Here is a 15,016-nt window from a genome sequence, read left to right on the forward strand (position 1 = left end):
TCACCATAATATCCCAGTGCTTGTACTTTGTATAAGTGAGCAGCTACATTAATCAATCAGATCTTTCCAATACGCTAGGCTAGAATGCCTCAAATGTCTGAATAGTTCTAAGGAGGCTCTGTGATACTGAATGAATGGCCGCTCCTGATACATTCCTGATTTGATTCCTGTTGTATTCTCCAGTAACAGCAATCCTGGAAATTCTAGAGCTTCTACCTGTGGAGCATTTATGACTGAAAGGGACTTCCTGGCTCATCAAGGCCAGCCTCCTTCCTAATGCAGGCAGCTCCATCATATAAACCTGTTCATAAATTTATCAAGCTCCATCTTAAAGCCAGTTAAGTTGTTATCCCTCAGTACTCCTAGAAGGAGGCTGTTCCAGTACCTCACTCCTCTGATAGTTAGAAATCTTCATTTGTTAGGAACTAGCTCTTGACTGGGATATTTGTTGTCAGAAACAAAAAAGTGGATAAATTAATAAGACTTCATTTATTCCTTATTTAGCATCTTCCTTGGTTTCTCTTTGTATTGTTGTTACTCACAAATACAAAATGACATCTGATGCATAAGATAAAATGGCTTAAACATGGGACTGGCTGGTTTAAGGGTTTAAGGTGAAGAGACAGGACCTTTCCTTTAATGTTGCAATTGGAGATGTAGTAATGATCAGTCATTGTTACCACTGCGTGACTCCTTGGTCTATATCAAATGAATTAGTGGCCTGTTTTTATTATTTATTTTATTATAGCAGTGAGTACCCCAAGAATGGATGAGGCACCACTGTGTTAGGCAATATGCAAATGCAGAACTACAAGACAGCCCCTGCTCCAAGGAGCATACACTCTAACACAAAAGTCAACTGATGGATACAGACTGACAGTGGTGGTCAGCATAGTAGGCTGTGGTCTCAAGCCTCATCCAAGAGCTAATGGGTTAATGGATAGGGAGAATTAACTTTCTTACCATTAGAGGGAGTTAAAGAATGTGGCACATAAGCAGTAGAAGGGAAGTTTTTGCTGCTCCAACGGTGCGCCTATTCCATGAGTGTGAACATCACAGAGCACTTCAGAGCAGGCCATCTGGCAGTGAATGCAATATACACTAGAAAACATTTGAAAGCAACTTACAGAAAAGTCACCCATTATGTACTGTGTATGCTCTAAAAAGAAGAAGAAGAACTACAAAGCAAGCATCTTGTCTGAAGAGGTACAGAACCGGCAGTATGGCTGAACTTCCCAGTTACATCACTAGAGGGCATGGTGGGCTATAGAAACAAAACCCTGCTTCTTTCTCTGGCTCTGTTGTATTTTTTTCCTCCAGTGGCAGAAGCTCAGTGACTAGTCAGAGTAAGTGCCATTTAAAAAGCAAACGTATCCGCTTCCTGGGCATTTCTTTAACTTTAAAGTGTTGTCTAATCTCTCCCCAACTTTTATATGTGACGACATGTAAATGGAATTTCGCAGTCCTCTCTTGAGGGCCAGTCACTGAAAGCATCTTTCTGTATTAGTGACCATTTTGTTTCCCAAAAGCAAGTGTAGTATCTGTTTAATAGATAAACCAGGATCTAGCAGGGGAATGCACTTTGCAGTGGACTGGGCTCCATCTACTAGATCTTTTTTGTCTGTAACCAGCTATGACCCTAAATTCCTCCTTAGTTTCCACTAACTCACAAGATGCTTCCAAGATGATTGGTGCCGCAGCTGAGTCTGGCCAGTAGAGCTTCTATCTCAGACAAACACACACATCTGCCTTATAGTTTTAAATGAAAACTTTATGCCACATGTATTGGTGGTATTGGTGGATGGGAGATGCTGAGAGAAGCTAGGTGGGTGTGTGAAGCAAATGTAAAGGTGAAGAGAATGATAAACGAAAAACAAACAAGCATATCCACCACAGCTTTCGTGCTCACTTTTGACAGGTAATTAAAGCACAAGAGCTATGGCAGCCAGTCATATTCTACTGCTGGGGGTTGAATGCACAGTGTGTAGAATGCAGATCTAAAATGCTTTCCTTTCTTGTGATGATCCAGGATGCATACCCTGGTCTTGATGCTCCCCTTGACTACGCTGTTGAAAACCAGAAAGGAATCGATTTACACTAAGCTTCTATTCAGAGGTTCAGAATCCAGAGACAACAGAAAGATTTGGCAAATGGTTCACACACACCTCATCAATTTCATCAGGCACCCTTAAATCTGAAACGAGGTGACTTATACTGGCATAGGTCTTTGTTACAAAACATTCACGCATCTCTGGTGATTGCTAGCAACACCTCAGTCATGGCATTAAGAAAACACTAAGAATGTGTAATCTAATAACTTTTTTTGAAATCCATTAAAAGAAGTTTCCCTGGAACCACACTTGTTTCTGAGTCCCCACCCCATCCCCAATCCATTTGTGTGCCTTTGCGTACTTGGTTCATATAAAAAAATGCTTTTCTGCCCCATGTTACTTAGTCAAAAACCTTCACAAACAAGATAAGACAATGATTATGTAGGAGTAGAGGGAGGAATGAAGCTGATTATGTACCAAGTGGTGTCAAGTCTACAAAGTAAATTAACTGAAAAGAGGCATTCTTTCCCCTAATCTATTGCAATTATTCTATTTGGGCCCCAACTCCTGAAAATACTTACACACATGCTTAAACATCAGATTCTTGAGTAATCCCAAAGTTTTCAGTGGGTTTTCTCACATGCATAAGGTTAAGCATGGATGTATGTGCTTGCAGAATTGGGGGTTTGTAAAAATGATAGGGGAAATTCAGATGGGGTGGTCCCTTTCAAAGCCAGTTCCTGCTCCCATTGACTTTAATTGCATAATTTCATAAAAACATAAACTCTCAAGCTTCTCAGTAGTTCTGTGAAAGTAAATGGAAGAGAACTACCTGTGACACAATGATAATAATCAGTGTAGCCAATATGGGATAATGAGTCTACAATTCAATTAATGGAGACAATTGCAGATCATTCTTGAAGGGAGTCCTTCATACTACTCATGAAAGCACTGGAGACTGAATTTCAGGTAACCCTCATGTATTCCTTAAAGGATGTGAATTCATTATGTTACGCATAGCACAACTTTGACTTTCATTATGATTCGTTGTAATGTTTTTTAAAATAGACATTTCAATATGATGGAAAAACAAGAAGGGAAAGTGAATGAATTTATTTTAAAAATAAATATGTATTACTGATGTTAGCATGTTAACGGTGGACTTAAATTTTCTCAGAGGAAGAAAAACTGGGATGTTAATTCCTAAAACAAAATGTTAAAATATTTGACCATGTATTGCCAAACCTCACCGAAAAGTGATTAAGTAAAGCAATGGATATTTCTGAAACTTTGTCTGTAATACTAAAAGCAAGTTACCTGAGTCAAGATTGTTCTATACATTATTGTAATTCTGATTCTCATGTGTCTGGGATATCATTGTATTTACGATGGTGTGGTGTAATGAAATAAATAACGTTTTAGAGAATGAATATACTCTGGGGAAATTCAGTAAAGGGAAAAAAGATATTTTATGTATATATAACATATAAATAAGCTTGCTAAGCATTCTGCAAAAGTTGCTTACAGCTAAAAGGGTAAAGTATTGCAAATCAACAGTAGGTCCCATGGCACATTATAGTATATTTTATTGGAATTTTACCTTAAGGTAAGGACTTTTATTAAGCATATATGAGAGTGCACATAGCGAAATACCTTGTTTTTCACAATGCTCTATACATAATATCTTTTATTTGCTTCATTAAAAGTTGCTGTAATTAATGCATTTAATGGGAATCCAGAGGTAACAAGTATAAAATTTACTGTGGTTTAAAAAAGAGTTTTGGTTACTAGATTTTCCATTAACAAGTGGTGCTGAGTTAACGCCTCAAAATATTTTTGCACTCTGCTACTAAAACAGGTGATGTTTTCTATAGTGTATGGGAAAAGAAATTCCACATAAATAACCCTTATAAAGGAGTTAGTATATATGCAGAGGAAGGCAACACCAAAAGATATCTTTAAAGTAATCCAAGGAAAAAATTACAACCCTGATAAGTAGATGTCTGTATAATTATTGAGGCTTGACAGAATGAGTTATTAGGTGTAGAAAGGGGCAGTCTAGAAAACCCGACCCATTTGAGTTTGAAAGTAAACAGTGAGCAACAACAAAGAATTGAATACATAAAAATCCTCAGTGAGGGCCCCATCCTCCAGACCTCCTTCAAGTGGAGTGGCCTAAGTGTGAATGTGGATTACAGAACCAGGATGTAGGTTAAAACCCCCCCCCTGAAACTGGCAAATATTTTCCCAAACTGATTTGTATGTAACCATATGCCTCTAGACTCAAGTGGTTCCCTTTGCCTCTGCATATAACCATGGTCTTTCTGAACATGCATCTGCCTTCCCCTTCATGTGATCTCTCACAACAAAACTCTTTTTTAAACCACAGTAAGGCTGGGCAAATTAAAAGATATTTCAGAGTTCAACAAATTAGAGACCAAATTAGAGATCAATTACCCCCAAAAGCTACAATGTGAATTCATTGCTTCATTTACTACTGTGCTATATATTCCTATTTAAGCATGTATGACAAAAAAGATTGAATTATAATTCTGAGAGCAAAATGACTGATCAGATGTTATTATTTTACCAACTACAATTGGCTAATAGCTTATTAAACCCATCCTGATTGGTTAATAACTTAGATTGGCTAATAATCAAATCACAACCGTGTTTTAATATCATGTGCTGCAAAGAACTGCAGGAGACAAATTAAAGGGCTGCTTGTGACGCACGCGCCTCAGTCTGACTATTACTGTTAAAGATGGCATGTATGTGTAGTTCTATATGGCGTCCAATGTCAACCAAGAGGAAACTATAATCTCAATGTTAAAAGCAATGGCATTTGAAAAGAAGTGCAAGGTTAAAAGGAGGACATGCTTTGAAGAACACACGTAAGAAGACATGCTGACTTCTCCTTAAAGATAGATATTGCAAGCTCTAGTAAGTCCTTGACTGGTCAGTCCTCTAGCAGTCTGTCTAAAGTCTTCAGGATGGGGCCTGATGCAGTCTACTAATAAGAGCAAGAACTTGTGTATTGACCTTTCTAAGGTCAATTCCTCACTCTGCCATTGAAGAGCTGTGGGATTTGTGACAGGTCTGTTCTCATAGTTGCCTACTCTATGGGCACTGTGGGGCTGGAGCACCCATGGAAAAAATAGCAGGTGCTTGGCCCACACTGGCAGCCAGCTCCCAACGCCTCCCACCCACTGGTGGCCCTCCTGATTAACTCCTCCCTTTCCCTCCCAGTGCTTTCTGCCTAGTGCAATCAGCTGTTTTGTGGCATGCTGGAGGCACTGTGAGGTAGGCGGAACAGAGGGGTGGGGCATAGTGAGGGATTGAGTACCATTCCCCAGGGCCTGCTCTGCATACCTACTTGTAGAAATGTGGGTAATAGCATTTGCCCAACTCCCTGAATTGTTATGGTACCAACTTACAGTTCATAAAATGCTTCATGAAAAGCAGAATAGAAGGACAATGTATTCATGGTTTCCTGTCTCTTGCTAGCTCTGTTATATCAGTCACACAAAGAGTATTCCAATAAGGGCACAGATGGGTGATAGAATCAGTTTTAAAATCTCAATTTCTGCCCTTTGATAGACTTGGATTTTTGTCTATTTAGCAGAGGTCTTCAACACTGGTGCTGCGCCAATTAGAATGCATCTTTTTCAATCCCCTTTGAGGGGCTGTGTTTGAAAGCTCTCCTTGGCATTTGGTTGTAGCTGCTTTCTGAGCTGAGGTAAATAGGGTCCGTAAAAGATCCTTTGCTGTGACTTTGACAGGATCCTACTGCTGACGTATAATGTTTTAGAATGGAACCTTCTGGAAAAGAAATGGTTGCATTCCTAACACCTTCAGTGATTTTAGGGAGTTGAGAAGAAGAGGGAGTTTTTTATTAGATTTCTGTTTGGATTGAAAGGGCTCCACCTATTCCATTTAAAAAATAAGCTCTTCAAGCAGAGGGCACACGGGGCGTCGAGCTGATGCAAACAGAATCATCTCTAAGCATTTCCAGCCCCCCAAAAATGTTCTCTTTTCAATGAATGCATTTATGAAGTAGAAACACATTGTGAGAGCCTCTGAAAGGTTGCATCAAGGGAGTGGGTTCCTCTGACACTAAGGCTAGCCTGTTGGAGAAAGGAAACTGTGTACAGTTCTCCTTCTGTGACATTAGACACAGCAGACAGCTGAGGAAACCACCCATGTGAAGAATGATTGAAAGTATCTTTGAGAGTGCTTAGAAGTGTGGTGCTGCACAAAAGGTGACTTGTGTAAAAACTGTAGCTCTTCGCTTAATTGCTGTGCTCTCCGTGTGTCTTCAGCGTCATGTCTGCTGGCTTTCATTAGAAAAACAACCTTTTAAAACTAATTTTGACTATTGTCAGCCTTTCAGAGCCAACATAGCTGAATTCTAGTGCTAGCTGTACATCAGCACCAGAACTACTTGCTGACTAGAAGAGAGACAAGGCAGGTGAGGAAATATCTATTATTGAACCAGTTTCTGTTGGTGAGAGACACAAGTGGTTCAGCTTTCATAGGTACTCAGAGTGACTAGCTGTCCATCCAGCTATCTCTCTGAAAGCAGTAGATTAGCATAACTGTATCTGAAGAAAAGGTCTGTCTATACGAGGGTGTTCTATAGAGCATCACTATTGTATAGAAGTTGGCTTGCAGACTTTTTATTACTAGAGATGAGGTAGCAGAAGATAAAACCTTCGCTTCAATGTCTAGGCTGAGGTTGAATTTGAAGGGCTTGCAGTAAATAAAACCGCTAATATCCCCCAGAGAATAAACTGCATCCACACTATGCCATTTCTATAGTAATTTTTACACTTCAGTTTATTGTCCCTCCAAGGTCAATATTAGGCATTCCCTTATCAGATACACCACAGCAATTCCAGTAGGCCCATCAGCTGGAGCTAGCATAAGGTGCAGTGATGCAGGTGAGCAAAGGACACTAGAGGCTTAACTAGTGTATCATCACTATACCACTCTTCACAATAATCAGCCTTCCCTGGATCCCATTTGAGCCCTGCAGCTACAGCAGGAGCTGTCAGCCATCCCAGATGCCCCAGGTAGAGGGGCTCTTTTGCTATAACGCATGACTTGGATCCTGACAGGTTTGTTATAGAGAGGGTGCACTGTATTCTGACACTATATTTATTTTATTGTCTCATGGAATCACTGTGGAAATAGTGGGGCTTCTAGTGCCTGAGCAGGTCATTGGACAGAGAGATTATTTTTAGCACTAAGAGAGACAGTTACCACAACTATGTGCGAGTGCATGCAATGCTGGCCTTAGGGAAAAATAGCGTCCTGGGCAAACTTGTGTCTTGGTACCCTTGGCTCCAGCTGCCTTCCTAGGCTCTACAGGCCAGGTCAGCAGCCCAAGGGAAGGCTCAGCCACAAGGGGGCACTAGAGGGCTATGGTGGCAGGGAGCATGGTGACTGCATGCCCCAGAAAGGGTGGCAGGGAACCAGGGAAATAGCGATAGAGTCTCACTGGTGTGGGATGCAGGAGGGAGATGAGACATGGGAACTCCAGAAGGGCAGAGCTTTTCCCACACCCAGTATTGAGCATCCCCAATCTTCAAGTGTGCTTCCCCAATCCCAGGGAAGGTGGGCTTCTGGGGGAGATTAAAATGGAACTGTTTCTGCACACGGGAGATAGCTGTGATGGGTGGTGCTGGTGGAAGGTTCGCTATTGAGATATCCCCAGCACCCTGCACTGACAATTCCTTCTAGGATGAACAAAAAAATGGGGGCGCCCCGAGAACTGAAGGGTCAGAGAGGGGGAAAGCAGGTGTTCTGGTGTCGACCACAATGTCTCATCAAAAAGGACCCTGGTGGCTGTAGTTGGCACCTCCAACCAGGCTGCTAAAAGTGGGGCTAAGGCAGGTTTTCTACTGCTGGTGCGCCATACAGCTCCCAAAAGCAGTGGAATGTCCCCTCCCCCACCCCGCTCACAGCTCCTATGCAAAGGAGACTCCGCATGCTGCTCCCACCCCAAGTGCCTGCTCTGCAGCTCCCATTCATCATGGTTGCCAGCCAGTCGGTGGGGCAGTGCCTGTGGGTGGGACAGAATGCAACACACCCTAACTCCAACAGACTTCCTCAGCCCTGAGCCCCCTTATGCACTCCAACCCCTCAGCCCGGAGCGCCTTCCTGTACCTTCCTGTACCCCAAACTCTTCAACCATAGCCCCACACCAAAGCCCACACTCCCCAGCCAGAGCCTCATCACCCCAACTCCCTGCTCCAGCTCTGAGTTTGCTGCCACATGCCAAGTCCCATGGCTCCATCCCAGAGCTCCTGCCTTCATCCCAAACCCCTCATCCCTACCCCCACCCTAGAGCCTGCACTCCTAGCTGGAGCCCTCACGCCCTCCTCCACCTCAACCCTCTGCCTTAGCCCACTGAAAGTGAGTGAGGGTGGTAGTGAGGGAGGGGGACTAGAATCAGTGGAGGGTGGGGGCCTCAGAGAAGGGATGGGACATAGGGCAGAGCAAGGGTGTTTGGTTTTGTTCATTTAGAAAGCTGGCAACCTGAGGTCAGAGTGTGGCATGGACAGAGGGCACTTCAAAGACTTGGGGAACACCATGAGAACTGGGAAGAATGGGGGGCCTTGAGAACTGTGAGGCTGCAACCTGGGGTCAAGCGGAGGGGCCTCCTGGGAGCTGGATGAGCATGGAGAGGTGCTGGGACCTTGGAGCACAGGGAGCTGAAAACTGGGGGATAGGAGGGCACAGGAAGGAGCCTCTGATGAGTTGCAGGACGGGGGTCAAGATCCTAACACCCACCCCCTCAAACTTGCTCTTCTCTTTCCCCCTTTAGTTTCAGCCCTTCTCCTCCCAGTTACAAAGAGGCTGGCAACTTCCAGCTCCCATTGGCCAGACAGGCTGCCACACTCACAGCACCGCTTTCATTCAGGCTGCCCAGGGAAGGTGGAACAGCCAGTCTGGGACACTCCCAGAAGCTACAGGGGAAGAGCCTGCCGGCCACAGAGTGCAGAGCCAGAACTAGCAGCTGGGCTGGGAATTTTAATGGCTAGGCCATGCCAGGCTGCACCCTACAGATTGCAAGGCTGAGCCCAAGCCTCTTGACCCCAGCACAACCTGCCCCCCAACTATGGCACCCTGGGCAGTCACCCAGGTCACTCACCTCTAAGGTCAGCTGTATGTGCATGTGTGCAGGGGCGCCAACAGCCTCCTTGGGCCCCTTGGCAAGGTGTGGCGGTCCCAGCTCCACACTCCTAGAAGGGGCGGGGCTGAGGCAGCCAGCCCTCAGAGTCACCTGGACCACAGTGCTCCCTGCCCCACCCTCAGCACTGCATGGAGCATTCAGTGTGGTGTTTTGAATTGCCCTTTTGAATTGCCGGGCCTTGGGGAAGTTGCCCCCTTCTATCAGGGGGCCTTTGTGTGTGTGTGTCTACATGGTTAATTAGACTGGATGTTGCACAAGATTTGTTCTTAATGGTAGGGTTGGGTGAAATACTTGCCAAGAGTTGTGAGTTTCAAACTGCATTTCAATGTTAGTGGTATTTTTCAAAAGCAGCACTCTGCTTATGCACATTTTGGGTTCATCTTCTGCAGCTATTTGAGAGAGGGGCTTGTAGTTTAGTTCTGTCTGTACAGCATCTAGCACACTGGGCCCCGGTCTAGGATTGCAGCTTGTAGCCATGCCTGCTGCACAAAGTAGTAAGCATCATTTCCTCTCAAAATGCAACCCAATTTTGAATTAAAAAAACTTTTATGTTTTCAAAATTTCTATTCATGTCATTACATCCTAAAGATTAATTTCGGCTCAGAGCATGTGGGATGCCAAAACATACACACTTTGATACAACACTTTAATGTCATACGACATGAACTTTTGGACACGTTTATATTATGAATAGTTATTTTGCAAAATTTCTCTCCAACCCACAGAGTTTGCCTTTTTTTTTGGCACAGTCTTCGTCAATAAAAAGACCTTTTAGTAGATGATTGGCATTAGTTCTGATGATATACAATGAAGCATCAGAAACTGATCTGTAGCCAGAAAAAAGTGACTGAATGAAGTGGATGTAGGCAAAATGTTATTACTGCACCTAATGCCATACATTGGTATAATCCAAAGGCCCCTGCTTTAGCAATCTGCTTCTCCCTTTCTTCATTGTTTTCTGAACTTCTTTAATAAACTAAGTAGTCCTAGAAAAAAACAACAAATGGTCTGGTAGCACTTTATAGACTAACAAAACATATAGATGGTGTCATATCTGAAGAAGTGGGCTGTGCCCACGAAAGCTCAAGATACCATTTACATGTTTTGTTAGTCTATAAAGTGCTACCAGACCATTTGTTGTTTTTTTCTGTAACAGACTAAGTCGGCTACCCCCGAAGCTTCTGAGTAGTTCTAGTCCTCTGTTTTTGTTTCATGTAAGTCTTCTTGCTATCAGATGAATGCAATGCACTGTAAAAACACCTGCTGATTTTCCCAAAGGTATATAATTTTTCAGGAGGGTGTCAGCATGCTGAAATCCCCAGCTCCCCTGCAGATTACACCTCTGCTGCTTTCTGCATGAGTGGCTGCTTCCTCGTTTGCTTGTATCTAAGGCTAGGCTTGATTGTTTCCAAAGCAGGTCCTTGGAGATTGGGCTGATCAGGTTCACTAATGGTCAGACTTCTCTTGGTATTTGCTTACATAACACAATCAGAACACACGTCTTAAATATTTTATCAGCTTTCTAGACTCATTTTCATAATATGGCATTATGGCACATTGGCAAATACAAAGCAGGCTGGAGAAAAGAAGGGCCTTGAGAGTGCACTGAATTTTACTTCAAGAGTAAAATTACTTCAAGCACATGGCCCTGCAAACTGAACACCTTAAGTTAAGACAATTGTCCAACACTGAGTACAGACAGTGTATAAAGAAGCTCTCATCTGTAATAATAAACCAGACAACTGGATTCAGCATGTACCCCAAATAACTGTAATTTCTGTCTTTCAATTGTTTGCTCAACAATTTTTTGGCATGCTTTTCAATGCAGTGCCTTTTGCTTGCCTCGCCAGAGGCAGATCTGTATGTGAACTACTGTACACGGGCCCTGGGTCTTAGAGTGGGGCGCTGCAGAGAAGTAAAGCATGGCCCCAGCACAGACTACAGGGCTGTGTCTAGACTGGCCAGTTTTTCCGGAAAATCAGCCGCTTTTCCGGAAAAACTTGCCAGCTGTCTACACTGGCCGCTTGAATTTCCGCAAAAGCACTGACTTCCTACTGTAAGAAATCAGTGCTTTTTGCAGAAATACTATGCTGCTCCCGTTAGGGCAAAAGTTCCTTTTGCGCAAAACTTTTGCGCAAAAGGGCCAGTGTAGACAGCTCAGATTTGTTTTGCGCAAAAAAGCCCCGATTGCAAAAATGGCAATCGGGGCTTTTTGGCGCAAATGCGCGTCTAGATTGGCCACGGACGCTTTTCTGCAAAAAGTGCTTTTGCAGAAAAGTGTCCTTGCCAATCTAGACGCATTTCCGGAAAATCATGCCTATCTAGACGTAGCCCAGCAGTCTAGAGGTTGCTCTGAACTACCTAGCTAGCTGAAGCACTGCATGGTCTACTCACATCCATCTATCTGCCCGGGGGGATAGCTGGCTATGCCAGACCTATAGCAGCTCTGTCGGGGCAGTGGGGACTCCCTATCCTGGAAGAATCTGCAGCCAGAGGAGCAAGCTGCTTTACTGGTCCCTTTGTGCCTACCTAGCAGCAAAATGACTGGCTTTGTGCACTTAAACTTGCCCAATGTTGCCTCCTTTTTAGGCCATTTCTACACCCACGTGTTGGACAGATGTAACTAACAGTCTTAGAGAAATAAGCCACATTATTACAAGGCACCTTTAACCTGATTTCCAGCATATCCATGTCACCCACATACCTAATGGGTGCGGTTCACTGTCTCATGTAGTGGCACTCAGACCAATTACAACAAGAGATAAGAACAAGGGACCTCTACAGACTAAACTGAGCGCCACCTGGATTTATAGCTCAATCTTTAGAGGCTCCTACACTAACCTCCAGAGGTCCAAGGTTCAAAACTGCCTGGTGGTAGTTACATCCATATCAAAGTACAATTGTACTGATATAGCCCTTCTGCCAGGTGGAGCCAGTTGCAGCCAGGGCTGGGTTCAATATCTAGGCATTCCTTTCCCATTGATACAACACAAATGCTGGCTCAAGACCCTACCCAGTAATCTGGGAAATGTAGAGACCACCCTGGGCACCTTTGAGAAGCTATACTTCCCCACTCACAAGCATAATGTCTGAGTGTTAAAAGAAACTTTTACTAAAAGGAACGCAGTAACTCAGCACTAATGTGGGGAAACCACCACAAACAAGGTTCATAAACATAAACCACGAATAAAAGAACAACCCACAAGAAGGTTGGGTAGTGTCCTTTCCCACTCCGGTTCTTAAGTCCAGCAATCCAGAAGGCCCTTTTATGTGCCCCACTCACAGATGTTGTAGTTGGTCAGTGCAGCCCCAGAGTTCAGAGAGACAGCAGCAAAGTTCACTCCCTGAATGGGATAAAGAGGCTCCTTACTCACTCCACTGCTGGGGCACTCCTTGCTGGCCCTCTCTGCCAGCTACTATGCTGGCCACTCACCAGCTGTTCCTGCCAGCCACCTGGTCACCTCTCTCATTGCACCTCTTCACCTGCTAGCTGCTCACCATGCCTCTCCACTGGCCACTCATTCACCAGCTGGCTGTCAGTTGCCTTCTGCTGCCATCTGCCTCTGTGCTGTGACCTCATAGTAATTTTCAGCTCTTTGTAGGCTGGGCAGGAACACTTCCCCATCCCATGTGATTTCAGTGCTCAGTGATTTTCTGCTCTGGGCAGATACACAGTCCTATTGTAACCCACACACCTCCTGGTTGTGGTTCACAGTCCTATGTAGTGGGACTTAGACCACGTTCAGCAAGAGATAAAAATGAGGGAGCTCTACAGCCTTAGCTCAGAGCCAGCTGGCTTTATACCTCAAGCTATAGAGAGTCATGCATTAAGCACCAGAGGTCCCAGATTTGAATCTACTTCTCTGGAGCTTATGCTACCACAAAGTGATTTCAGCTCCGAGGGTGTGTCTATACAGCACTGTACCTCAAAATAAGATGCAATTTGAGCTATGCAAATTGTGGGACTTATTTTGAAATAGCTTATTTTGTCATTTGGCACTGTCTACATTGCGCCAGATGTTGAAATAAAGAGCTATTCCAAAACATCCCTTACTCCTTGTAGAATGAGGTTTACAGGGACATCAAACTAGCAAGCCCGAAATAATGGGCTTGCTGTGAAGACGCAGGATAGTTATTTCAGGATACTCCGGTATCCCAAAATAGCATTGCAGTGTAGACGTAGCCTGAGTGATTTCCAGCTCTGGACAGGCAGAATAGAAACACTGTCCTGCTACGACTAGCTTCGGCTCTGATTCAGCAATTGAAATAAGGCTCTTGATGAAGCCTGTTGAGTTTGGATTCTTTGACCAGTTGGGATGATCAGGTTAACAGAGTCTTCAGGGGCCCTTGGTGAGGATCTAGAGCTTTGTAGCTGAGATATCTATCCCCACTCCTCTTACTTTCTCAGGGCTCTAACACTCAAGCCCCAGGTGAGCCCCACTTCATTTAGAACAGATTAAGCACAGTCCTGCTTTCCTGGGTTCCTCCAATAATTACAATATTAATAACCCTATCTCACTACCTCAGCTTTCAGTATTAGGTGATTTGAACCCAACATGAGCCACAGTTGATCATTTTCACCCTGTTCTATTTGCCGAATTTGCCGCAGGAGCACATCTTATTTACATAACTACACCCAAAGGCTCTCCCCTTCAGCTCGCTGTCAGGGAAGCATTCATTCACTCCGGATTAGTTACATTCAGTTTCTAATCTCATTTAGCTAAATGGCTGCAACTTGTGTAGCCAAAGCCTTAGCTTTAGCGTATGTCCTCTCATTCACCTATGCCAGCTTTGCAGCATATGCTGCCAACACATCTCAGACTTACGTTGTTCATATCATCACACACAACGTAACACTTACAAGCCTAACTTTTCTAACCTCTTGTGGCTATAATCCCAGAGCTTTGTTGGGTTTTCTTCTGCAACATTTCTCATTCATCCTGTATTACAACATCCAAAATCATGCACAATGCCCTCAGAACCGGGGGTCCCATACCTTCTGGACAATGCCAGGGTGCTTTTCCCTTGTTTTTGTACTTCATTTTTTGCAATTAGTTTACTTTCCTAACAGGTCTAGACAGAGATGTGGTAGCTGTAAGTTTCTTTTCATTAACATGCCCAGATCATTTTTCCTGCAGCTTATAGTCATCTTGTTCTCGCCACATTTTTCCTGCAGCTTACACTCATCTTGTGCTCGCCACTACTCCATGCTTGCCATTTCCGTTGCATCCATGAATTTTCTGTGTGTGAAAGGAGGGCGTTGTATACCCCATTTTGTTATTTTTTCTTCTTTTTCTACACTGTTTCGACTTTTATCATTATTACAGAAGAATTTTCTATGCCAGATGCAATTGCAGTTTAGCAACACTTGGCTCCATTTACTTCCAGCTCTAGTATCCCGTTTCTCTAAAGTTGTCCGCCCTTCTTAAGTTTCTGTCACCTGCAAATTTACACTCAGATTTGTGGGCATTCATTTGGGTATATTGCATGATGGTGGCTAATTTATTGCCTCCTCCTACCCTGGTTTTTAATCATTCATGACTGGTCTTGGGTCGCTGGAAGTCAAGCGTCAAGTTTCTCCCTTAATACTACAGTTAGCTACCATATGCAATATAGTTAGTTCTTTATGGTGTACCGTATTGAACACCTTCCTACAGGGTTGCTGGAACTCTTTGTGGGGGGCGGGGTGCTGGGATCCACTGAACCAAACTAAATTCTGTATAGGAAGGAAAACACTTCAAGGCAAGGGGTGCAGCAGCACCTC

This window comes from Pelodiscus sinensis, chromosome 2, assembly GCF_052426305.1.
Source record: "Pelodiscus sinensis isolate ZL-2025 chromosome 2, ASM5242630v1, whole genome shotgun sequence".
In the NCBI taxonomy this organism is placed as follows: Eukaryota; Metazoa; Chordata; order Testudines; family Trionychidae; genus Pelodiscus; species Pelodiscus sinensis.